This window comes from Peromyscus californicus, unplaced genomic scaffold (genome assembly GCF_007827085.1).
Source record: "Peromyscus californicus insignis strain IS unplaced genomic scaffold, ASM782708v3 Scaffold_17__1_contigs__length_78620276, whole genome shotgun sequence".
In the NCBI taxonomy this organism is placed as follows: domain Eukaryota; kingdom Metazoa; phylum Chordata; class Mammalia; order Rodentia; family Cricetidae; genus Peromyscus; species Peromyscus californicus.
In genome coordinates this window covers 47910255-47937988 of record NW_026294469.1, presented here as the reverse complement: position 1 = coordinate 47937988, position 27734 = coordinate 47910255, and the positions used below count along the sequence as shown (strand labels likewise).

The following is a 27734-nucleotide window of genomic DNA, read 5'->3' as shown; positions in this document are numbered from 1 at the left end:
AAGCCATCCCTACAGTCTGTCTCCCAGACTCTCAATACTACATGGCGATTCAGGTTTCCATGAAAATGGCCACTGATAAGCAATTGAAACGAGTTTATTTCGAAACTGGCTCTATCTTAGAAACCCCACAAAAGCTCTCCTTCTCCCCATTATCTAGATGCTTAATGAACACCAGGAATGTGGCCAAAAAGCACAGAACTCAAGACACAAGAGTGCTTCTTGTAACATCACTTACTTTCCACATGGAAACGAAGTAAATTTACCTCATTTCCCAAAAATGACATCATTTGAGCAACTTATATTAGCTCACACAAAAAGAGAATGTTGGCACATGAAATATTATAAAAAGCTAAAGAACCCCCAAAAGTTCCTTCTGGAGAGTAAAAATCCTACTAATTCAACTGTTAGTTGTGTCGGGCAGGGGATGTTTCTCTCAAGGTGAAAACACTCAGAATCTGAATTTTGGCAGCAAGATTACTGAACATAAAGTAGTAATGCAAACAATCTAAACTTTTAACAGAATGTCAGAAATTCAATTTAAACAGGCACTTAGAGTTTGTTTTTGCTAAAAGGCACCATACCATCATGGGGCCAACAGGGTAATGGATGCAGGACAAAGATGAAGACAGATGGTTGTGTATCTATTCTGTGGCTCGCAAAGGGTACCCAGATTTCCCCAGTAACATGTGGTGACTCTACAGAGAAAAACAGGTTTCCCTTTTGTGTTCTTAGTCTCATTAGTAAAAAGAATTTAGAAACAGACTTGGAAGGAAGATGGAAGGCAATTTCATTAGAATTTGAGAGGAGGAAAAAAAGGCAGATGCTGTGGGATGGTCTGTATGTCAAATGTGTTGCTGATTGGTCAATGAATAAATCACTGATTGGCCCGTGGCCAGGCAGGAAGTATAGGCGGGACAAGGAGGAGAATAGAGCTGGGAAGTGGAAGGCTGAGTGAGAGAGACACTGCCAGCCGCCATCAGGACAAGGAAGATGTAAAGTACCGGTAAGCCACAAGCCACGTGGCAAGGTATAGATTAATAGAAATGGATTAATTTAAGCTATAAGAACAGTTAGCAAGAAGCCTGCCACGGCCATACAGTTTGAAATCAATATAAGTGTCTGTGTTTACTTGATCGGGTTTGAGCGGCTTGGGACTGGCGGGTGAGAGAGATTTGTCCTGACTGTGGGCCAGGCAGGAAAACTCTAGCAACAGGCAGACAAACTGTAAATCTCAGCAGCTGCTGGCAGGAGAGAGATGGAGACCAGGAAGAGAGGAAGCCAAGACTTTTGAGTTATGATCCAAGGAAGCCATCATGCTCAACAACGGTTTTCTGCAAAGAGCTGCCTGGTGGAATGGGCTTCAGCAAAAAAGTGATGAGCCCTGAGTGTCAGGAAAGGCATGCCCAGTTTCCAAAAACGAAAGAGAAAATGAAAAGTTATATTTTTTGAGTTCAGACTCAAAGTGTTCAGGCTTAGCAGTGAGGCCATGAGGAAAACTCCATAAGTCAGTGCAATGAGGGAGGGCCCTCTGAGAAAGACAGTACATCATTTTATTAGAGGGCATAATTATGCCTCCCATCCTGTTAGCGTGCTCTCAATGAATCAGTGTTTGGGAATGAAGGGATAGGAGCAGAGACAAAATTATGCAGTGTTCTAGTCTTTAGAGCAGGAAAGAATGACATGTTTCCACCCAGGGCCAGAGGTATTCCATTCTTTTGACTAGGAGCCCTAAGAAGGAGCAGCTGCAATGTCTTTCTACTGCTATCATAGAAACAGGAGGTGGGGTCCAACGCTGACCATGAGAAAAGGGTGGTCCTCACTGGTCTCCAGAGCTACTCACTCCTGAATTCTACCTGACACTCTGATCAACATTAAGTGGTATAAACATTCTGAACGTTAAACATTCTGCTTCTAATTTTAACAACAGTTGTACTATTTCAAGAGGGTCACAGAATGCCCATGTTGAAGAGCTCTCGCCTCAAAGGGAATAAGAGATACTTTATTCTTGAGACAAATATGAGTGACCATAGCCCAGATGTGAATCCAGGTTATCCTCAAATACCATTTTCCAACACAGAAATAGTTTGATGAAGTTTTTTTAAATAAATAAATAGAGACGAAATAATGTCATATCAAGGTACTCCTTGAGTATCTTGGTGAAAATATCAGGGTGGTAAGTCACAGTGAAGCAAGAAAAAAAATCTCTGCAACAAGTTTCAGATGCTGATGACTCTCTCAGCTTTGGGTGGGGGCTCTCTAATGCATCTCACCAGGTCTCACAAGCCAGTCTCTGGGTGTTAGAGCAGACAGAGACACAGCCATATTAGACTCTGGTTCTTGTCAAAGCAAAAAAAAAAACAGCTCTAATCTTAAAGGGAATAAGAGATAGCTTGTACAGGAGACAATTTGAATGACCATGGCCCAGGAACAGAGTCAGGCTACCTCAAATTTCATGTTCCAATGTGGAAATAGTTTCAAGTACATTGGTGGGTACATAAGAAAGGCTGTTATAGCAAGATGAGGGTAGTTTTTCTTAAGGCCTCAGATGCCATCTGATGACATTCTTATCTTTTGGGTTGGCAGAAGCCAGTCGGTCTACTAAGTCAGTATCTTCCAAAGATCTTGACCTATCAGTCACTGGGGATGTTGGTAGAAACACAGAGGTGGGCAAGAAATTCTGTGTGCTAAAGCTCTCCCCAAATGAGGCAAGTAGGCCTTGGACCTGCAACATTCCGACCACTCTGCAGCACTGCTGTTCAAATCCATCTGTCAGTCTCTGCAGACAAGGCTTCTTTTCAGGCATTTTTTTTTTTTGTTCAGTCTGCAGCGTTCCAGTTCTCAACTGTCATGCAGTTCTAAAATGCAATGTTCCAATTCTCAACTGCCAGGACGTTCTAATGAGTCACGAAGCTTAGTAGAATCTTTGATATAGGTGTGATTTTTTTCCCCAACGAGAATGAGAACTTCAATTACCAAGAACAATGCTGGCATTTAACTTCTTACAGAGGGAAATACACACATAAGTACACATGCTCTCCTGTGCATGCATAAAACGCCTTTTCACTGTTCCTAAATCTTTCTCAGAGAAGCCTGTCCACAAAGGAGAAGACAATTACTAAACGTTAATACCCTGCTCTTTTTCTGGGAAGGGGAATCTAAAGCCATTTCCTATAGATGAGGAAATACAAAGTAAATACAAACTTCAGCTACGCTCCCTGGGGATAACATCAACCTGCTAAACGTAGGACTTTTGGATTTACTCTTATTGTATACCACAAGAATCAGGGAAGATCAAATTCAAGTTAATATCCTCTTACAACCATTTTTAGTGGTCTGATAGCAGGAACAAAAATAAAGTTCAGAAGGATACATAATTCTAAAACTAAACATGTCATTAATATAACAATGATTGCTGGGTGAAAAAAAATCTACATTCTATTCTCCATACACAAGAAAATGGCTTCTTGGATGGAATGACAGGATTCAAACAATTTAGCTGCACAGATAAAGGAGGCAATGATTACTTTTCTCTTCTCCTTAGGGTGAGACCCTGCTGCCTTGCCAAGAATTCAACCAGCACTGTCCTGGGTACCTAGGCAGATACCTCTTTTCTTCATTTTTAAAAGCTTTAATGGAAAAGAAAAATTCACAATTTTAAAAAAATTTTTTGTTGAAACCAAAAGCTTTTCACATCTTTTTGTTTAAGGCTTTGTCATTTTCTTTTTTGTTCTCACCAACTCCAGCAGCCTCTGCCCTCTGACTGACCTTCATGTTCAGTGTCTCTGCACCTTCCTTGATAGGAGAGGAGTGAAGTGGAGAAAACCTGGGTTCATTTGCCTGTCCAGGTCCTCAGCCTGGAGGGCAGTCAGGTTCACCATGGTTCATTTGCCTCATATTGTCAGGAGGGTTCTAGAAATTAAACGTGGTGTGCTCGGAGGCATCATTGTTCAGTTTGCCTTCATTGTCACATCCCCAGTAAATACATCTTTACTCTTTCCATAGCATCTACAACCGTTACGTATCCCACTGGCAAGAGGCAGCTTTGGGTCTTTCAGAGGGGCTGTCCACTCATGAAGAAGTGACCACCTGTGGGAGGAGAGCTGCTTTTCTCCTCTAGTATATTTCTTTGATCTAGTTTTTAGTTTACTTAGTTAGAAGTCAAGTCCATGGTTTGGACAATGGTTCTCCACTCATTGCAATGAAAATGGAAGCATGGAGTTATTTCTTCATGTTTCATTTTGAAGGTTCTCTAATACATAGCGAGCACTAGAGTGCGCGCGCGCGCGCGCGCACACACACACACACACACACACACACACACACACACACACACACACACGGGGGTAGGATGGGTTTTAGGGGGTATAGAATCAGTTCCAAAACAAGGAAGAAAGTAAAACTATTTTCACTAATGACCAATTTACTCAATAAAGTTTTGTGCATAGGAGAAAGCTGAGTTTATAGAGGCAAAGGATCCGTAACAGAACAGGCAGCCTAGGATGCAGCCTGAAGGCTCCAGGATCTGACTTCTCATCTTGGCAGTCTATGTGCATGGCTTTCTCAGTTTTTCAACCAACTTTAGCAGTTTAACAGGGGACAGGATTTTAAAACAATAAACAAAACACTGTTTACAAAGTAAAGTGACTACTCTACCTCACCAGTGTCTCTGCAATCAGTACACATTTCTAAAGCAACTGTGTATTTTAGATATTTTAAAATTCAAGGCACAAGAGGACTTATATGTGAGTAGAAAGATGCATAAGGTATGCAAGGAAAGTATTGAGATATTTTTAAATGCGCACACATTTTAAATTTGCTAATTGTCTCGAGTAGAGAAAATAAGATGTAATTACCTCAGGATTGAGAGCATTTTTGTGACACTTTTCATTCTCTGTTCCCCAGAGTGAACATGTTATAAGCATTATTTAATTCATTCTCTACCGTGTTCCAGAAAGAGTTTCCACGTTTTTGTCATTGTTATATTTGAGTGCATCAACTGTGAGCTGCTAATTCATCTTGCCTGACAATCAGTGTGTGTGGAACCAAAGATTTACTGTCCAGGATCAAAAGAATGATTGTGTCTGACACAGTGATGTTCATGAGCTACTTGTGAATGCAACACTAAATGAACAATCAGGCTTAGGCACTTGCTCCAGAGAATGTCAATATCCCAATCAGCTACATACCTGCTCTTAATTTTAATTCAGTGAATTTAAGTTGTCAGTGGAATTTAGAAAAGGTAAGAAATTGAAATCAATAGTTTGTTTTCCTAGTGACTGAAGATGTGACCTAAATATTAGAATTTTATGAATAGTGTTGATTATTCCTGTCACACAGTAAATTCTTCTCTGGTGCTGACCTTGGCTTCTTTCTGTTTCCTGTGTCTTGAGGCATCTGCCTCACATCACTCATTTCAACTTACTCTTATAATGTTACATATAGCCCTAGGCCATCTACAAAATCCACGTTGCTTTACATTAAAGAAATAATGCTGTTTGCAGTTTTACTCTTTTGTGTGGTGATATTTTATTTGTGCTCTAACAAATAAAGCTTGCCTGAAAATCAGAAGGAGGAGCTAGCCACTAGTTAACCATAGAGGTCTGGAGGTCTATACAGACAGATAGACAGGAAGAGATAGAGCTGGGTGGAGAGAGGAAGTGATAAGGCGGGGTGGAGAGAGGAGCTCACTTCTTTTGGTGGAGGATTTTGTAGAGGTAAGAACTAGTGGCTTGCTGCTCGGCCTCTGGTATTTCAGCTTTCACCTCAATGTCTGGCTCCCAATTTTTTATTAATAAGACCGCTTAGCAATTCGAGTTACACTTTTGAAATATTTTTACTGTGAAAACAAAAAAAAACATATACATGATTTTCATTGTACTGCAATTAAGGGTAGCTATTCTTTGCAATTTAGGCTAACTCTATCCTTTTGGTTGTTTACATCACAGATCCTGAATATTTCCATTCCCATTGCCCATCCATCCGGACATCCCACGAGCAGTCTTCAAGCACAAAGGAATCTGCCCTATCCTCTACCTTGACAGAGGTTGTTGTCATCAGTTGGATTCTTATTAAAGATGCCTACACCTACACCCTCTCGGATTCTTCCCCTATTGTGTTACAATGGACTTTCAATGTGTGTCACACCGCCACTAGGAATACAAATACTTCTAAGTCTACCCATAAGAATAATTTTCTATTACACCTCTAGCCTCATCTTCTTTCTGCTTTCTTTGGTTCACCCTGCTCTTGCCATATTAATAGCAACCGTTCCTACCTCCACCCCCCACATATACACTAACCTTCTTCATGAATGCTGAGCAGTGTTTTTCACCCCCTCAGGACAACCATACTCTCTGTTCTCCCTACTGGAGATGTTCATCACTTAGACACTTTTATTCCTCATTTGTTGGTTGCCATCAGATCTTCAGTCAGATGCTATTTTCTTAGTGACAACTTGCTGATATGAAATTACAGTACATTGGGAACTTCTGCCCCCTCAGCATTTCCTGTCCTAGCACCCTGCTTCATTTTGTATACTCACTGTAGAATTTACTGAGAGAGGATATGCTGGTTACGTTTCTTGCTTGTTCATTTTTGTTTACCTAACCTTCCCAGAATATGATCTCTGCAGAATGAAGGGTTTGTTCATTTTGTATACTGTTTAATCCTGGCTGGGAAAAAAAAAACTATCTTTGAACCACAAATTCCTGTTGAATGGATCTCCTTTTTCTGACTTTGAAAGAAAACCAAGTATATGTTACTGATGAGAATGGTGACAACGGCATAATAAAATGTTGCTAAAATTGGCCGTTCTCAGATTCCTATTTAGGAGAATGAATCATTCTTTGTTAAAATATGAAGTTGTACCTCTTAAAAGAAGGAAAAAGATGAATTCTAAGTAACTTGAGAAGTTTATAGTCTCCCAAGGGAGAATCAGCACAGATTAAACATTAAAAGTCTATCAGTATTCAGTGTGAAAAGAAATGAAATCTGCTTACATTTTCTTTATGATATTCATAAACAATGGTTTACAAACCTCCCCATCTTCATTTCTGTTCTCACAGGAGCAAAGCATGATCAATATCAGAGTGATTTGCAAGTTAACATCTGTGACCCTTTTTTCTGTAGGTACACTTGAGCCAAAAGCAAAGTTCTTGACTTCTGTTTCTCTAGTAAATCTATCCTTTGTAAAACATTCATTGAAAATGTTTTTTCATAAGGCAAAATCTCTGTGTTCAATGGTGCAAACAGTTCATTGGGGTAGTAGGGTGATATTATCAACAACAGTGACATTAGTAGCAAGGCACGGGCCAAGTAACAATACAATGATGATGAAATAATGATGCAAATTAAGAAGGGACTTCAGTGTCCATGGTCCACTGTGTCATTTGCTTAAGAAACTGAAGTTTCCAGGAGCTTGACTCAGACTATACAGTTAGATGGGGGAAATTGCCTCTAATTCCAAATCATGTGGCTTTTTATCTCAAAGAATTATATTACAAAAAATATTTATGAAGTTCTTAAGTGAAATATTTTAGCACCATCAGTGACTAGGTGAACAAAGACACCGTCTTGTACCTAACAGAGAATCATGGTTTATCTGAGTCAGCCACATCCACACTTACCTAGTACATACTACCGAAAGCAACTGGACAGGTATGGGAAGTACCTTTTAAAAATATCACAAGTTTTTGCCTGGCTGGAGAAAGGGGATAGAGAAAGCTTATAGAGATGACTTTTGAGTGAGGTCTCTGCAAGAGTATTTTAATAAAGTGAACAAAGAGAGAAAGAAGCATTTGAAGCATGGAATAATGTGCTAGTGGAGGCTGGAAAGCTTTTGAAGCTGCTTATTTTATTGGTGTGGCTACAATCAAGATGCATCCTATAGAGTAGGAGAAAATTTTGGCAGCCCATACATCTGATAGAGGATTAACTTGTGGACTATGCAAAGAACTCAAAAAACTAAACACCAAGAAAATAAACAATTCAATCAAAATATTGACTCTCAACTTAAATAGAATGTTCCCCAAAGAAATATACAAATGGCTAGTGATCATTTTTAAAAGTCTTTGATATTCTTAGCTGTCAGGGAAATGCAAATCAAGATTACTTTGAGATTCTATTGTCTGATTCTAGTGAAAATGACCATTGTCAAGACAACAAATGGTTACAAATGCTAGGTAGAATGTAGGGACAGGGGAATGTTTATGCACTGTTGATGGTAGTGACAACTAGTTCAACTACAGAGATCGGTGGGAAGATGGCTCAGAAAGCTAAAACTAAAACTACCATAGTGAGCATACACCCAAAGGACTCGGCGCAGGATGACGGAGGTACCTGTACATCAGTGCTCACCGCTATCCTAGTCACAAAAGCTGGAGTCAGTATAGATGCCCACCAGCTGATGAACAGATAATGAAAATGTGGTTCACACACACACAGTGAAGTTTATGTCATTTTCATATTTCAATTTACATTAACTAAAAGCATCTAGAAAGTGGTAAGCTGCACTTTCATTTGTTCTGTTTTGTTTATCTACACACTTTTTAAATTAATGGTAACACCAGTACTAGACAAACATAAACATAGCCACAAGTTTTAGAGGAGTAAACATGTTTTTTCACTCTTCCTTACATTTATTTATTTATTGTGTGTTTGGGGTTGTTCATATGTGGAGGTCAGAGGAAAACTTGCAATGATCAATTCTGTTCTTCACCCATGGGTCCCAGTGACTGTTCGTATTCAAAGCAAGTACTTTCACATGCTGAGCCACCTTCCAACTCACAGGCAAAAATATTTTCTAAAAGCAAATAAATATAAAGCACAGAATACAGAAAACACTAAAACCCAAGTCTTCATATATTGAGGCAGTCTAGAAACTAACTCCAGGAAGTTCAGGTTATCTAGGCCCTAGATCTCTAGAATCCTCAGCTATTCAGACTCTAGAACTCTAGTACCCTCAAAAGTCTGGATTCTAGTTCTTCCATTCACCAGTGAAGTTATTTCCTGTGTTTAAGACCTGGTTTAAGAATCATCACTGAAGTTTGTAAGCCATATGCTTGTGAAAGTATGTGTAAAATCTGTAGTTATTATTAACAAAACATCAGGAAGCACTCATCAATTTTGCTATTCTTGAGGTTTCACTGGTCTTGAGGTAGTAGCACATCTATGGCCCCGTTATTTCTTTTCTTACCCATAATGCTTCTGCTTTGTGAGTGTCAACTAGAAAAATTAGAACTGTGTCAAGTGAAAGAAAGATGAACTTAAGAAAAAAATAAGGCAATATGTCATATCATTTACAAAATAAGTAAGTATGTGCCATAGTTGGAGAGGGAACGAATAAAACTGAGATTTCAATGATTACCCCAAACTGGAACATTTTAATTAGTTAAAGATGACTATTTAATGACTAAAAGCACTTGAAATACTTTATACATAGCAGCAGAAATGCCAGGAGTATTTCTCAATGGACTTGCCACATGCAGATTATCCTGAGGCGTGCACGGAATGCCCATCTGTGCAGAGTGTAGCTAGCAGACAGCCTCCTGCAGTCTGCCTTGGCTTTCAGGCCAATAGCACAATTTTTCAGGATAGCACAGTCCATGAATGAGCACTGCCACAAGATCCAGGCAACTTCCAAGGCACACTCTGCACCCAGCCCCTGGTTGGGCTGGCAATAATTGTCAGGTCTGCATGGTTGTCAGATTACATTCCTGGCCCCACTCACTCCTCCTTTCACAGGTTTTATAGATGAATTGAAATCTCTGGGATTCCTCACGGAAACTCCCACCTCTCTCGTTCATGTCAACCCATCTGTGATTCCCCAGGCATATGGCTGACCTTAAGGAACCCCTCTTATGCCCTCAGAGTGGGCTCTTTAAATATCCTTGCTCATTATTTGACTATCACTTCTGAGTAGATAGTCAGGGATGGAACACAGAGTGGAATTTTCTCATAAACCTCATGGAATATGCTCTTGCCAGGCTTAGAGTGGGTGTTCGTGCCCTACTTCCTCCTTTTGGAAATAAAAGGGTATTGTATCACAGAAGACTTCTTCTTAAGGGAAGCTAAGCCAAAAGTATTCCTATTTAATATGCTCCCACTTTAATGCCTTATTCCACAGATACCAGTCTAATGCAATACTATTATATTAGTAAAAATGTGACAATACTTAGACAGCTAGATGTGATGGGTTCTACCATGCAAGCAATAAACAACTTGGAATGAAAATACTTCTTATTATCTTGAGCTCTCTTACACCCTTGTCTGAGGAAGGAGGGGAGGTGATATAAAAAGCTAAAATCCATAAGTAAAAGGAATAGAATACAGAGACGCAACAGATATATTCCAATCCTATATACATGCTGCTGTTGACCACCTATCCTGGAAATGAAGGAGTCAGCATGAAAGAAACACAAGGCTAATATAAGCTTTGAATTAGCCCAATGCTTCACTCATTATCTATTCTCTCTGATCCATCCAAATACAAATTTATCAGGTTACACCTTAGCTGAAGGTAATTTCTTCTCATTTACAGTGTCACATGTTTGATGGAGTTGAATGACCTAGCCATTAATGTGTTAGCAATATTGTATAAAACAATGTTCAGGATGGTCACGTTGTATACAACCCACGCACACATCTACTCAGTGTTCCTAGGGAGTGAAGACCTGATTCCCCAATAATAACACCCGAAGACACAAAGAAAGAGTTCACCAATTACCCCCACTACTATCAGTTTTCAGTTAAAGTTATCTACATGCACACTCATGTATGTGTCCATACAATCAGCCATTGGGAAAAGGAATGCTTTCCATACTTCATATGATAAGCAAAAAAATGTAAACTTGTCAGCATTTTTTAAAAGGTGATAGTAGAGTAAAAATTAAAAGCATTTTAATTCACCATGTCATTATTTAGCTCAAATTTGAATAGATTAATCTACTAAATTTTCTGAAACAAGGCAATTTTTAAAAATTTGTTGAAAATTAATTTTTAGAGCATAACCTAGTTAAAATGCTTCCCAATTTTAAGAGGCACCGGATCCCATTTTCAAAGGATTGGTTTGAGACCATGGTTATTAAACATAATTTCCTTGTAAGAATGTAAATTGGCAAATTAGGCACACAAATTAGGAGGCACAAATCCATTTGCATCAATAAAACTAAAACATATCACTGCTATTCATAGATTCCCACCTGACAGTCTATAACAACATTTGTTGCTGGTATGAAACAATAAATTCAGTTGAAGGAAATCCTGTTACCAGTGTTTTCAGTGGGCAGTCAAGTTATTTAACAAACGATTATCTTCTTAGTACTTAACCGCAGTGAATGCAGTGTACATTGTACATCTTAATTACTTCACTGCTAGTTTTTTAATACTTTGCCAAACAAAGCACAATGTTTGTCAAAATGGGGATGAATAATCAAGAAGAGTTGCCATGAGCAAGCAGTAATTTCTACCTTTGCAGGATCCGTGCATGGTCACGACCTTCAGAAACTGTAATTAGCAGAAAAATAAAATATGATTGGCCCTTGTTGAGGGATATCATGAGCGGGGCAGTGGTGGAGCACGCCTTTAATCCCAGCACTCAGGATGCAGAGCCAGGCAGATCTCTGTGAGTTCAAGGCCAACCTGGTCTACAGAGTGAGATCCAGGACAGGCTCCAAAGCTACACAGAGAAACCATGTCTCAAAAAAAAAAAAAAGACAGAGAGAGAGAGAGAGAGAGAGAGAGAGAGAGAGAGAGAGAGAGAGAGAACATGAATCTGCAAGATTTTCTTTACATCAGTTCTCTACACTATCCTGGTTCTCAGAGTTAACTCATCCCTTACCTGTGTGTCTGTAAGAGGCTAGAGATGGTGATGAAAATACTCTAGCTATTTCCACCCCAGGTTTTCAATACGGCCTCAATATGTCAGCCAAATGATCTTTCAAAGTATAATCCAGTCACTATATGTTATAAATAAATATAATGCTTCCCTAATTCATACATTTAACTTGAACACCCACTAGTGATGGTATTTGGAGGTGGAAGTTCAGGAAGAAGATTAGGTTACAAGGATGGAGAGATCTTTAAAGGGACCTGGTGCCCATACAAAGGAAGCCACAGAGATCTTCCTTGCCCTCTGCTGCTTGAAGACACAACAAAAAGTCTGCTGCCTACCAACCAAAAAAGCAGGAGCCCCTGCCCTTTGGCATAGACTTTCTGGCCTCAGACTCTAAGCCAATGCCTAATTCTATGACCTGTGTAGCTTATGTTTTTTGGTTGCAGCAGTACGAATGTCCTACGATAATATCATTTTTTTGGTTAACTCCTCAGTTTCTTTCATTAAAAGGCAATTTTTTTGGATGGTTAGATATTTTTTTTTCTTTTTCAAAGGCATATTTTATTAACTATTTGAGAATTTCATACATGCTTATAATGTATTTTGATCGCACTTCCCTCCAAATCATTCCAGATCTACCTTCAATCCCTCCCAACATCATGTCATTTTTTATTTAAATTCTAAGTGTTTTTTTTTTCCTTTTTTTCCAGGATTTTACCTAAGTACTGTGTTTACATTATTTCAAGTCCTCCCTCTTCCTCCTCTAACTCCTCCCTTGTCACCCTTTCCATCTATGCTGCAACTCCTAAAGGTACGGCTCAGGAAACACTGTGCAAGATGGAGCGATAATTTTAAAAGGCTAACAGTGCCACACATGGTGGGAATTTTACAGGCCTGTAGTCTTGTTGAGTCTACCTTCTTGTTTTCACTCTCGCCACACTATTCTGCTTCCCTTTGCCAGCTGCCTCCACTGTGTCCTCCTAGCTCATACGGCTTCTTTCCTGTATATTATATTCCCTTATATTTCCCTTCTTTCCCTGGCAGATACTTTGCAAAAATGTTAATAACGCTAATTTCATTAGCACTCAATCTAAATGTTATTTCCTTAGGAAGGGTTTCACTGATCCCGACTTGATATCCAAATGGCTGCCTCCTGTGATTCGGTCTCATGCAAAGTCAAATTAAAAGAAACTCCACAACTAAAGATGCACATGGTAATAAAATGCCAGAAATGGCTCTTCTATGACAGGAGTACTCTGGAAATGACTATCACATGGTTGGGGAAAAAAATGTGTTTTATAAGAATCCTTACCAAGGGAGGAGGTCTTCATTTTCTAGTACATAAGCTGCTCTAGGCAACAAATGAATGACTGAGCAAATGTTTGCTGAACTTTTGAGCAGTTAGACACTGAGCTCAGGCTAGCACTGCCAGTCTAGTTTGGTCCTCTGCAGCGTTGTCCAACTCAGATGACTTATGTGTAAAGTTGGAATTGAAGTAAAACCTATCTTCTCTTTTTCATGGTGTTTTTCAAAGACTGAAATGATATAAAAATATTCTTTACCCAACTAAGTACTTTTTCGTGTCTGACTGATCACTAGTTGGTGCAGTTAATTCCTACAGAGGTCTAAGGCAAGATCAGATTCAAGGTGAGAAAGGCGAGGTCTGTGCTTCTTAATAGTATTTACCCGTTGGACTGTTCTGTTACTAGCTTCTGTGTCCACATAGTAATTCCAAAAACAACACTGGGGACCATTCAGAGTTGCTTATCTCACATCTCAGAGTCTTTCTGAATGGTGCTTTGATATTTTGCTTAATTTTGTGTCCATGCTATCCACTATCACAAAGAATTTCTGACTTTGTATCAGTTTCCATGCATGTAAAAGAAAATTAATGTTCACAAATGTCAATAAGAAACATTTTATGAGCACCATTGAATTAAGACTCTCTTCTATTGTGTCCTTTAAAGGGGTTAAATGGGATGGGATGCCACTGTGAAGCCTCACTGCTCCACGCCATGAAACACTGGTTCATGATCTGTACAGTAATTTTTTTCCTACAAATAAAGCATTTTCAAACAAATTACTCTTTGTTTAAAGCAAAAAAAAAAAAAAACCTTTCCTGAGTTTTATTAAGTAAAGGCTCAGTGCAATAAAAACTGTTCCAGTAGGCTTTGGTACTGAATTGCTTTCGCTAAATTATTACTTTTTAAGATATCATCATGTTCACTTAAATTAGAATTGTAAATCTGGAGAAAATCTTGAAGACAGTTTATTTCTAATGTGGAAATAATTTAGATTTCTGTGGGTTCTTCAAGGAGGGGTCACACGCTTGCACAATCATGGGGCTGGTGGAAGAGAGGCCAACAGAAGACTAGTATTTGAATTGATCTGACCACATCAGAGAAGGGTGGGGACATCATGGATGGTTAAACAGGGGGTATAAATAGCACTCAGGTGGACACTGACTACTACATCTGTGTGCATTTGTGTGTCTGTGGCCCTCTCCTGTTGGTTTGCCAAGATCTCTACTATCCACCTATAATCCTTACCCTTGTTGGCACACAGGAGTGAATACAATGTTCAAAAACTGAGATGCCACTACACTAGGAAAATGTAAGACAGTTGCTCAATACCCCCCCCCCCCACAAAAGAGTATTTCCTCTGAAGAACTATTTTCAAAACATAATAGGATTTGCTGTTCCCATGCTGAGGAGGGAAAACACAGTTCCTCCTGCAGAGACTCATCTCTACCCTGACTCACATTGTGTCCCTGTGCACTTCATACTGGCTGAAGAAGTGGGGGAGATGTGGAGTGTCACAAGGCAAGCTCAAGTGTTGATTTCTGTATTGCTGCTCTCTGACTCTCTAAGGACACATTGTGATGATGACTTGAGACCTCAGCTTCCTCAGCTCACTGTCTACACACATTTTACTGAGAGTGTGTAAGTCTGAAGCAGGAGGCACAACGATTAGTCCACACTCAATAGTGGCTGGTCTCCTCTTCTCTAAATAGTATTCATGCTGCTTTTAATTAGTAATGAAATTATCATAAACATTCCTTATTCATTCAAAAGTGATTTCTCATTCTATTCTTATGGTGTTATTGTGTTATATTCATCTTCGCAGTACTTTAATGGGGAAGTAAATTGAAAAGTAAATCTCTGGGGAAAAAAGACAATCGTATTATACACATGATTTCTGCTGCCTTGTGTATTTTGCAAACACACACACACACACACACACACACACACACACACACACACAGACACACACACACACACACACAAATTCTTTCTACTTATTAGACTCCTTATAATTCAGTTTATAAACACATATAGTACCTGAAACTTGTTCTGTTTTCTACAAGAGGTGTCGAAAACAAAAATTAAAAATCAAAATGTAAATGTTCTTCAGTAGAGAGTCTCCCGTTACTAAAGGAAGAGTCTAACATCAAAAACCCTCCTGAGCTGGACACTTCAAAGGATGTTTTTAAATAATTTTGTGAGTTCTTCTCTAGGACTGTGCGATGACAGTCAAGGAGACATTCTCAAGTTCATCACCATTTTAATTCAGAACTCTCCTTTACCAGATATGAAACACAGTTTCATATATTGGATGTCAAGTAATAAAATTCCATATTTCACTGGAAGTTCACAGAATCCTTCTATAAAATGAAAGACACAAAAGCAAAAATAAAAGTCATACTCATTCTTTATACTCAATATAATACATTCATCACTCATTTTAAACAGATGCTGGGAAACAAGGAAGCTAAGGAAACAATGTTTAAATAATGTGACTCCATGGAAAGCTTCTTTGAACAAATGGCCCCGAAGGTGGAAGGATCAAATGCGACACTGAGGATGTCACTCATTAAGTTTGTCACTTTGCTCTCTAGTAAAATGCACTTTTCAAAGCAACTGATAAATGAGAGTTGACTGAACAGAGTAAAAAGGAGGAGGAAGATGAGGAGGAGGAGGAAGAGAAAGAGGAGGAGGAGGAAGAGAAGGAGGAGGTCAGATGTTATTGGCAGAGAGAAAAAGAGTACAACTGGTTTTGCTTTCAGAGAATTTTTTCACATTTTCAATATGCTAGATCAAATGTAAGCAGATGCATCACTGGTCATTTGCCATCGGGGGCACATCTTTAGGGTTGACATTAATATCAATGAACAAAACAAAGGTCTGGACATAGAATCCAAGAGAAATTCTCATCATAATATTTATTAAGGTAATATGCATCAACTATGTAGGCATGCTATAGAATGATGCGGCTCACAAACACGAATAGGTAAAGAACACGGGCAAGGAAGGTGACTCATGTGTCAAGAGCATAAACTGGAGTTCAGTTCCCCGCCCTGTGCTGGGAGGTTCATGACTCAGGAACTCCAGTCCAGGGAGATCTGACACCTCTGATCTCCAAGGGCAACTTCCGTAGGCACTGTCACTCACACGTACATTACTGCAAACACACACACACACACACACACACACACACACACACACACACACACACTTAAAAATAATAAAATGAAATCTTAAAAAGGAAGTCGGAGAATAGCCATGGAAAACTCAAGACTGCTGAGAATAATAAGCTGGTATAGGTAGAAATAGGTATTTGTGACTCATGAGCACAGGATTGTTTCCTATATCATACTGTAAATCATAGAACCAAATCCATCCAGCTCTCACTGAGGAATATTTTGAAAAGAAAAACTCCTCTCTTCAGGTCACAGATTTAATCTGTTTTCTCAGTAAATGGTCCAATTTGTTTATCCAAATAACAAACCATGCTGACAGCCCATCACTCTTGTGTGTGGATCGGTGCTGAAATAAAAGGAAGGTGCTGAGATCTTGTCCTCTTCCGTGGATGCCACACACTTACGTAACTAGGCAAGACAACCGGTAAAAATAGAAATGAAGACTGACTTACTTCTAAACTTATTGGAATCCCAGCTATTAGAAAAGTCTGGAGCATCCTGAAGGCGGCATTGCATCTTGAAATCATAACACATTTGTGTTCTTTTCGCATCCTGTGAGAATTTCTCAAACATACGAGTTTACAGAGTGTTTGTTTCTGATGAAGGAAAGATAAGAGGTAGGGCAAATTAACTGGAGCAGAAAGAAACACTAAGGTTGAGTCAAATGTGGGAAAATTTGAGAAAGTAAGGCCTCATGTGTGTACACATGTGTGTGTACTTGCATGTGTATATACAGGGATGTGCATTTGCTTTCATGTGCTAAGGAAACAAACCAGACTCCGCTAGTGTTCCATCCTGGCTAAACAAATAGAAAGCTCCATTACCATGGAAACTGGCAGGAAAAGCAATTCATGTGCCTGTCTGTTTTCTCCCTACATTTACAGAAGAAAGATCAAATTGCATTGATGTACTTAAAACAGTGATTCAAGTATAAATGAAAATATCAGTAGTTTTAAAAGCTCTCCAGCATTGCTGGTTAGGGATTCAGGGTGCATTAACTATGCTGGTAGAAAGACAGAAAGCAAGTACAGGTGTAGCCATAGGAACCTGCATTAGGCATGACCCCTCATCTTAGCAAAGACTATGCTATTATCTGCTTACTGATGAATCAGAATGAGATTCTTATTACTCAACATTTCATCCTAAATATATAACTAATACATTTTAAAAATGGGTGCTACAGAGATGTCAGTGAGGTAACAATACATAAACATGGCTGAAATACATACCACTATTCATTTGCCAAACAAACACACTGACATGTTCTCTACTGATGTGGGGATTTGGATGAGAATTCTTGATCCCTATTGGTGGAATTGTTTTAGGAAAGATTAGGAGGTATGGACTTGTCGGCGTTAAGTATGTCACTAGGGCTGGGCTTTGAGGTTTCAAAAGCTCTCACCAGGCTCAGTCTCTTGCTTTCTGCCTTCAACTTGCAGCCATGCTCCCCACCATGATAGCCATGGACTCATCCTCTGAAACTTAAAGAAAGTCTCCAATTAAATGCTTTCTTTTATAATTTGCCTTGACCATGATGCATCTTCATAGCCATAGAAAAGTAATTAAGACAACCAAATACTGAAGACTTAAGACTGTGTAAATATGGCTTGGTCTCTTGAGTATCTACAGCAGACATGAAAAGAAAACCATGCACATGACTAGAAACACTGTAAGATAAAGAGGAGTAGATAAAGGTATAAAAATTAAAATATGATCAAGATTTGGAGTATATCTTACCAGACAGAGTAGCAGACAGTGAAATGGAAACAGGATTCCCAACAATAACAGAAGCACTTCATCACATAGGTGAGCCACTGCTAATGTGATTTCATGCTTACGAGCTTTGACAAATGAAGGTCCAGAATCCAAAACTCTGCCCACCCCAATAAGAATCTCGGATTCTATTTTATTATTTGTGTGTGAGGTGTGTGTGTGTTGGGGAGTATACACATGCCAAACATGTATGTGTGGAACCCAGAGGTCCACATCAGGTATCTTAAACCTTGTTTAAGACAAGAGCTCTTTTGTTATTTTTCTTCTGTGTATGCCAGGCTAGCAGGCCCACAGACTTCCAGGGATTCTCCTGTGCTTGCCTACCATCTCCCTGTAGGAGTGCTAGATTATAGATTCTGTTGCTATTTATCCATATTCTATGTCTATTCTGGGGACTGTAACTTGGGTTCTCATGTCTACATGTCAATAATTTTATACAAGGAGCCATCTCCTCAGGTCATTAAATTTTAAATATGCATCTTGGTTGGTTCAGATACACATGATACTGAATAGAGAAGGCCAGAGAACCAGCATGAAACATCACATGAGATACTGAAGGCTTTCTCCAAGCAAAGCAGAGTTGGGACTTTAATCAGAAGGAGGTGCATGAACAAGACACTAATAATAATATTCAGAGAAGTAGGTATGCCAACATTGTATTTTAATAAGAATTTCTGTAAAATAACAATGTAGAGAAAGTATACACAACATACTGCTAATGTCAACAATTCACAGAAACAGAATGTTCTAATGCTCTTTGGCAGAATGCTAATTTAAATTTACTGCCCATTACTTTAAGTGGAAAGAATCACAATCCCTAACCCCTTATGTGTTTTTTTTAGTACATATCTAAAATGTCTATTTTTCCTACTCAAATGGTATAACTGCTAACCCATAGAGTTTTGGGAAAAGTAACAAGATTTCTTGTAGGGCTAGTGACATCAGAACTGCAAGAACTCTAGGCATTGTGCAAACAGATGGCACAATATTTATTTAAAAAAAACCTACAGAAAATAATTCTATGATGTTTCACATGGAGTAGCCAATAAATACTTTATCAAAGATATCAAATCACTTGTTATTCTCCAGAGTAAATGTGTATAAGGACCTGGGATACAAGACACAAGATTAATTAGAAAATGCAATGATCTAAAGAGGAGGGAATAAAATCTTGAACTAAATATGAGGGGTGACAAGTGGAGAGAGAGGCAGAGAGGTGATAGGATCAAAACAGTAAAGAGATCAGATCAATCAGATGAGCCACGAGGAAGAACGAGTAAGAGGAGGCAGAGGATAATTGTTTAGGTATCTGGGCTAATGGAACAGACAGTTGGTGCTGTCAGTTATAAAGACAAAGAATGCATGAGAAGAGGCAAAAATGGGCTGCTTTGGACTATATGCTAATGTTTGATAGTATTTCCATTATAATAGTAATTATTAGGACTGTTTTCAACAAGTGCAAAATACTAATTCAAATGTGGCTACAGTACATTAAAAAAAAAAAACTCTTCTATGCGATATAATAAGATGGGGATATAGATACAGACAGGACACAAGATTCACTGGAAAATGCTATGATCTAAAGAGAAAAGAATAAAATCTTGAACTAAAGATGAGGGATGACAAGGAGGGCGACAGACACAGAGGTGATGGGACCATGATATCCAGAAGGCTGGACAGTTGTGGTGTCACACCATTTCATGAAGAGAAGTCTAAGAAATATGTTTGACCCATAATCCTGACAAATTTCTTCAGAATGACAAAATGTTAAGCTTAGGGAGGCTGGGGAGCAGAGTGCTGAAGGAAAACTTTCTCACAGTTACTGTTAAGTCTATTAAATGGTTAGAAATGCATGGGTGTTTTTAAGTTAAATCATAACAGTCAAGATTTTTTGTTAATAAAAAGCAAGATATAAAAAGAAAGGCAGACATTTCTTTGGTAAATAAGGGCATACTATATTTCCCCTATATGAATACAATTTTGTTTGGACACATAAGGTTATGCAATCATAATCTCCCTTTGGGTGAAAAATAAAATAGTTGGGCTGGCATATTGTCAGTTGGAAGATCAAAAGACTTAAAGGTACACCTCAATGACAGGATAGCAATGCCCTCTTAAGACTACCACAGTGGGCACAAATTTGGGAGCCACCCAGCAGGAAACAGCACCTACTACAAAGGAAGCATGTGTCCTTCAGCCTCTTGTTCCCAAGAAAAGCCTCTGTGGTCAAGGGGCTTCAAGAGAATTTGACTTGAAGTTCTTCTATCCCAGAGATCTCCTAAACCAAACAGAAACAGTACTGTTGTGATTTCCTGTAGTTCTGGTGCTAAACCCAATTGACAGTATGGCTGCACATCTTCAAGACACTTTCTTTAAAGACTTTTCTCTTTATATGTATATGTTGTGTTATATTTGTATTGATATGTGTATGTGGACATGTGTGCCATGGATCTCATATGGAGAGAATTAAGTGTTTGCTTTCATCTTCCACCATATTTGAGACTAGGGTCTTTTTTTCAGGCCTACATATCCCACCTTAGCTAGACCTAGAGCTTTCAAGGACTCTCCCATCTCTGCTGAGATTACAGGCATGTACTCCTATGCAGGACTTCATGATTGTGTGGTAAGTGCTTTATTGACTGAGCCACCTTCCTAGCCCATCATACTTTATTTAAATATGTTTTAATGCGATGTTGTACAAAGCTCTGTGTTCTACAACAAAAGAAAGCTCCTAGATCATCTAAAACATTTTATCTCAGCCTGTTGATGTTCAACTTGTCTAAAAGAAACAACAAAAAAACCAAGCAAATATAAATTGTGTTCATAGAGGGAAATATGAGGTAAGATTTTATACAAATGAACAAACAAAAAAGGTTATTAAAGCCTGTCAAAGTTTCTTATTAGAGAAAACAGAGTAACAAATTTCTCAGGCAAGTTACTTGTCTTTCATTAGTTGCTACCACCATTGGGATAAAACAATTCCTGCTTCAAGAGGCACAAACTATTAGAGAGCTACAAGAAAGGCAGTAGGAATATTGATGACTGGAGAAAGCCTGGGGCAGTGGAGAGACTAGCTTGTTAGGGGACCTAAGTTTAGAGATGGGAACACAGCAGGGGGATAATCATCATGCAGCTGGTGATCTCCAATATGTCTGGAAACAGGCAGCATGCTACACACTCATTGAGCACTCCCCACGCTCCACACCTGCACAGCATGGATATAAACACATGAACAGACAATGTGCCAAATGTCCTTAGATTCCCAAAGCACCACATCTAACCAGTATCAAGCAAAGCCTTTGTGTGTCTAGCTTTTAGAGTTTCTTTAAACCCCCAAGACTACTATCTTGAGCCTGGGCCTCACCTCATGGCTAGATGATAAAATCAGACTCCTGAAAGACACAGATCCATGCTTGGATCCTCAGGAGCATCACTTGCACCATGCCCTCTGTGGGGGTCATCCTCTCTCCATCAGCACCTCCCTCTTCACACGTATCTCAGATGCCTTAAACAGATGCACTCATAACACAGAAATCTGGGATTCCAGGTATAATAGAACATTTTGGTCTAATGAATGCTCAACTTGATCTCTATAATGCAGGCATTCTAAGGCCCCTTGCTTCCCTTGAGTATCAGAGGGATGTAGATCCAGAGCTCTCATTTCTCATTCCTATGCTAACCAAACCTATTTTTGCCTTATTTTGTCTCTTTATTCAAACAGATATTATTAATGAACAAAAATAATACGAATAGTCAAGTAACAATATTCCATAGATTTACTTTTAAAATGATTTACTCATTATTAATGAAAATGTTCCAATACACATTTCTACTGCAAAGGATTTATACATTTCAAAGTAAATAAAACTATATCACTGAAATTCAGATATGCAAAGGTCTCAAATATTATAAAAGTAAGCATATTTGGTAGAAGATTTGCCACTCACTAGGTGGCTTCATGTTGTGTGGTTAAGGAAATCATTGTCTTCAGTGTGAGTGTGGTATGGAGGATCCCAGAGCACAAGAGAGAGAACTTCTCAGCACTTTAGCTGCTTGGGAATTATTTGAATACACTTTACAAACTGTAGGGATAATAATCAAAGCCCATTTAAAAGTCACATAAATTCTGTAAAGTATCCAATTTATGGGTGTTTTTCAGTATTCCTGACAGAGATTTCAAATAGGTAAGTTTAGGAAAATAAATATGGTTTTACCCATGAAGATACTTTTAAAATAAGTTAATACCTAAAATGGAATGTCTTGGTCAATTCCAAATGATAAGATTAAAAATTGACTAATGCTGTCTGAAGAGGTGATTACTCTCCAAAAATATAGGGACACAAATAGGTTTTGTGTGCTTTAGAAGTACCAAAGACAAACCTTAAGTTTTGCACATTGATTTTGCTCATTAATGAAAATTCAGATAAAATTAGACTCCAATGTTCAAATTGTCTAGAAAAGAACTTTAAGCACATGCTGCCATTGATATCCCACATAGTCTTCACAATCTAATTAGCAACAACCATGCACACAACATTTAAGCAACACATACACACACACACACACACACACACACACACACACACACACACACACTTATAACAATTGACACATCTGATAGGCAGCTGTTGAAGTACAGCACAGACTGAACATTTTTAGTAGGGATATAATCTGAGAAGTCCTGACAGCATCTAGGTTCAAAGCAAAGCAACCCCAAGGTTGGGCACTGGCCATAAAGGTTTCTAAAAGGCAAACAGGAGCAGTCATTCAAACAAACAAAGAAATGAAAACATTGTCAGAGCCATTTGGGAGCGTAGCAGCAACTGTATAGAAATGTGACTGTGATTTGACAAAGGCAATGAATGTACCATATTCCAACTATTGAAAAACATTTACATTTACTTAGATTTCCTGTCTCATTATAGTTTAATTTTCTCTAAATGGCCACTTTTTTTGTAATATGAGGCACAAGTATCTCTAAGGTTAACTGGTAGTGCTCTGCTTGTCATAGAGAAGGCTAGCTGATAAGGACTTCCTGGTATTCTGGGAGGAGGGACCACCCAGGCTCAGCTTCTCAGGGTTCTTCTCACCAACAGAGAGAACTGTAACATCCCATGAGTTATAAGTTCTGCAAATGCTGAGTTGCTGACATTTTCAAACAAGGCATCTACATAGCCAACCACTAACCCCAGGCTAAGCTTCAGTAATCTCTTCCTGCTCCCACACTGTACATCCTGGGCATGTTAAGTTTCCCTGTGAGACCATGGCAGGATCAGTGGCATACCCACATTCTCTTCTCTTGGTGATCCTTTTCTATATAGATGTTTTCCAGTGAAGTCTACTGCTTTTTGATAATGGGTTTGCTGTCAGAACACAGGTGTTATGAAAACCATTACTAACTCTGCAGCAAAATGGGAAAGGAAAAGACATCAACATTGTCATCATTGGACATGCAGATTTGGGTGAGTGCACCACTACTGGCCGTCTGATCTACAATTGTGGTGGAACTGGCAAACAGCCCATCCCATCAAAAGTTTGAAAAGGAGGTTGCTAAAATGGGAAAAGGCTCCTTCAAGTCTGCCTGTGTCTTGGACCAACTTAAAGTTGAGCATGAGTATGTATGGTATCACTATTACATGGAAATCTGAGACTACCAAATATTGTGTGAGTACCAGAGATTTTTGTGGAAAACATCATTACAGGCACATTTCAGTTTGACTGTGATGGCCTAAATGTTTTTGCTGGTGCTGGTGAATTTGAAGTTAGTATTTCCAAGAATGGGCAGACCTGTGAGCATGCCATTCTGGCTTACATGTGGACTGTGAAACAGCTAATGGTTGGAGTCAAGAAAAAAACAAAAAAACAAACAAACAAAAAAAAAAAAACAGGTTCAACCAAGCTACCCTACAGGCAGAAAAGAGGGGAAATGGTTATGAAAGTCAACACTTACATCAAGAAGACTGGCTACAAACCTGATAGAGTGGCCATTTCTGTTTGGAACCTTGACAACATGCTGGAGACAAGTGTCAATATGTCTTGGTTCAAGGGATGGAAAGTCACCTGTAGAGACGGGCATGCTAGTGGGACCATACTGCTGGAAGCTTTAAACTGTATCCTGCCACCAATTCATCCAACTGACAAACCTTTGCAACCGCCCCCCTAGGGTGTCTATATGGATGGTACCTACCCTGTCTCTGTGGGCTGAGTGGAGACGTGTTTTCAAACCAGGCATGGTGGTTACATTTGCCCAAGCCAATGTCCCAACTGAGATAAAACCTGCTGAAATGCACCATGAAGTTCTGAGTGAAGCTCTTTCCACTGTGGTGATATTGTGCTCCCCAAAATGTTGTGCACCCTAATAAACTTATCTGGGGTCAGAGAACAGAACAGCCACTAGATAAAGAGGCCAGAAAAATGGTGTCACAAACACCTTTAATCCTAGCATTCCGAAGGCTGAGATCCATCCAGATCTCTGTGAGTTCAAAGCCACATTGGAAACAGCCAGGCATGGTGACTCATACCTTTAATCTCAGGAAGTGATGGCAGGAAGCAGAAAGGTACATAAGGCAAGAGGACTGGAAACTAGCATGGTTAAGATTTTAAGCTTTTAGCAGCAGTTCAGCTGAGATCCATTCGAATGAAGACACAGAGGCTTTGCGTTTGAGAAAACGAAATCAGCTGAGGAATTGGCAAGGTGAGCTTAGCTGTGGCTGGTTCTGTCTCTCTGATCTTTCAGCGTTCACCCCAATACCTGGCTCCAGGTTTGTTTTTATTAATAAGACTTTCCAAGAATTCATGCTGCACAGGACAACCTAGACTTCAACATAAAGAACATGACTGTTGAAGATGTTAGATGTGGTGACATTGCTGGGGACAGCAAAAATGACCCGCCAGTGACATCACCGCACAGATGGCTATCCTGAAACACCCAGGCAAAACTGGTGAAGAATATGGTCCTAAACTGGATTATCACACATCTCACCTAGCTGGCAAGTTTGCTGAGCTTTGGGAAAAAAATTTGATTGCTGAGTACAGTGACATATGCCTTTAATCACAGCACCAGGTAGGTAAAGGCAAGTCGATCTCTGTGAGTTTGAGGTCAGCCTGGTCTATTCGTCAGCCTGGTCTATTCTACATAGTTAGTTCCAGGACAGCCAGAGCTACATAGCAAGGCCCTGTCCTGGAACAAAACAAAACAAAACACACACACACACACACACACACACACACACACACACACACACACCAAACTGATTGCCATTCTGGTAAGAAGCTAGAAAGATGACTCTAAGTCCTAAAATCTGGTGGTGCTCCATTGTTGATATGGTCCCAGGCAAGCCCATGTGTGTCTATAGCTTCTCTGACTATCCTCCATGGGGTTGTTTTTGCTGCATGTGACGTAAGGAAAACAGTTGCTATGGGTGTCATCAAGGCTGTGGACAAGAAGGCTGCTGGAGTTAGAAAGGTCCTCAAGTCTGCCCAGAAAGTGCAGAAGGCTGCCGGGCGGTGGTGGCGCACGCCTTTAATCCCAGCACTCGGGAGGCAGAGCCAGGCGGATCTCTGTGAGTTCGAGGCCAGCCTGGGCTACCAAGTGAGTTCCAGGAAAAAGGCGTAAAACTACACAGAGAAACCCTGTTTCGAAAAACCAAAAAAAAAAAAAAAAAAAAAAGAAAGAAAAAAAAAAGAAAGTGCAGAAGGCTAATAAGTATTACCCCAACACCTGCCACCTGTCTTACTCCATGGTGGAAGAAGGTATCAAAGCCATTTGCCTACATTGGCTACTTAGGTTTACTAGTAAAAGACTGTTTAATGATAGCAATGTGCTGTAAAACCTTGAGAAGGAAATAACGTTTTGTGGATCATTTATTATTTATTTGTGTATTTCTTTGGTGTGTGTGTGTGTGTGTGTATGAGTTTTAAGTTATTTATTTTTAAAATCAACATTTTAAATGGAAAACATCTCAAATCTGTCATGGAATTTTGAGACCCATTAAAACAAGTTTACTTCTTACCACTGTGAGCCTCCTAGTATTTATGCTGAACTCCTAGGCATAAATAGCGGAATCTTATGATTCTTCTAAGCAACAGCATATGGACACAGAAGGAAGCCAACCAAGCACCACCTTCATATACAGGGAACAGAATTTCACCTATGGCAAAAGTCGTGAGTCGACAATAATGCAGAATATGGGCTTAGAACAACCTGGGTGTAAATATTAACAGTAATTTACATATATGTTTCATAAAGAAAACTGGCAAAATTCCAAATAACCCTCACTGTTTCTCTGTACATGGAGTTATGTTAGTGGATTAAGTTTTTAAATGTAAATTACAAGAATATATGCATTTTTATCCCCCTAGCCTAGATCTTGAGGAAACTACTCTGGTTAAAGTACACCAATAATAACTAATAATAAATAATAATGAAATTTCCAAGAACATTGGAAGCTTTAAAAATGGTATCTATTTAATGAAATAATTGTATACCTATTACCTTTGCCTAACCAGAAGCAACATGCATAAATCCACACAATGTTCACTACTTTTCTAAACTGGTATAATCCCTAACTGCATTCCTAGTACTTATTCTTCTACCCACAGATAAGCATAGTATCTCAGCCTTCATCAAAGAAACTTCCTTTTGCAGCAGATTGAGACTATTAAATAAAGCCAAAACTTGTGAAATGCAGAGATCAATTGATTATGGGATGCTCAGCTCCAATAGATATATCTACAACACAACCCCTACACCTAATGCTCACAGAATATCATGGAAGTAGGGGTGAGACCAGAGGACCAGGAATTCTACTATGATGGGAAGCTACATGAATGATCTCAACAACATGGCATCCTAAATAAGACTTGAACAATTTTAACAGGAGTAAACATTCCACCAGAGATAGAGAAAACTCACAGGGACTCATCCTTAGATAAAGAGCTACACAGCAATTAACAACTCCTGAGATAGGGAAAAGGAGCCATCTGACTGGCTGTCCAGTACCCTAAGACCATATACATGCAGGTAGTAATGAATGGACTCAGTAGGTTGTATTTATATGTTTTTTTATTATTTTACATGTATATGTAAAATCAATGGTTAAAAGAGAAGGAGCCCAATGGATTTGAGAGGAAGCAGGGATGTGGAGGACATGGGTATAATAAGAAAGAGGAGGGGAAATGATGTAATCATACTTTAAATAGAAAATTAAAAGTATGTGTTCTCTGATCAACTCTAACTGTATTGGTGTTTCTAGGTCTGGCTGTGGACACTAATTTGAGTCTGTATTTAAATTGATGTGGACATCACAAATGGAATGGAATGTTTCATTCTCTTCCATTCATCTGAATTTGATGATGTGCTAACATACATTGCTAAGACAGAATGAAAGGAACTGAAGGTATTGAATATAGTAGTTATTCATGACCTTTGAATTTAAATATAGCTCAGAACTGTCCAAAAGAAAACAGCCCAAGATGAAAATTTTGATCAAATTATATATAATTGCTTTTAAGACATTATTCCATTTTCACCAAAGGGATAAAATGATTTCAGGACTTTGTCCAAGCATGCACTGAACACAAGGGAAACAAAGACACATTTCTTGCTTCTCCTGTACTTGGAAACACTTTGTGATTATAAAGGAAACTGAG

The 27734-nt window shown here is 39.0% G+C and overlaps 1 protein-coding gene and 1 pseudogene across 1 annotated transcript in view; one reads left to right on the top strand and one right to left on the bottom strand.

Annotated features, from left to right (window-relative positions):
• Window positions 1-27734, bottom strand: part of Chsy3 (chondroitin sulfate synthase 3) — a 241700-nt gene that overhangs the window by 132843 nt on the left and 81123 nt on the right. The gene's annotated exons all lie outside the window — the stretch shown is intronic.
• LOC128113061 (elongation factor 1-alpha 1-like) lies at window positions 20674-26303 on the top strand (annotated as a pseudogene).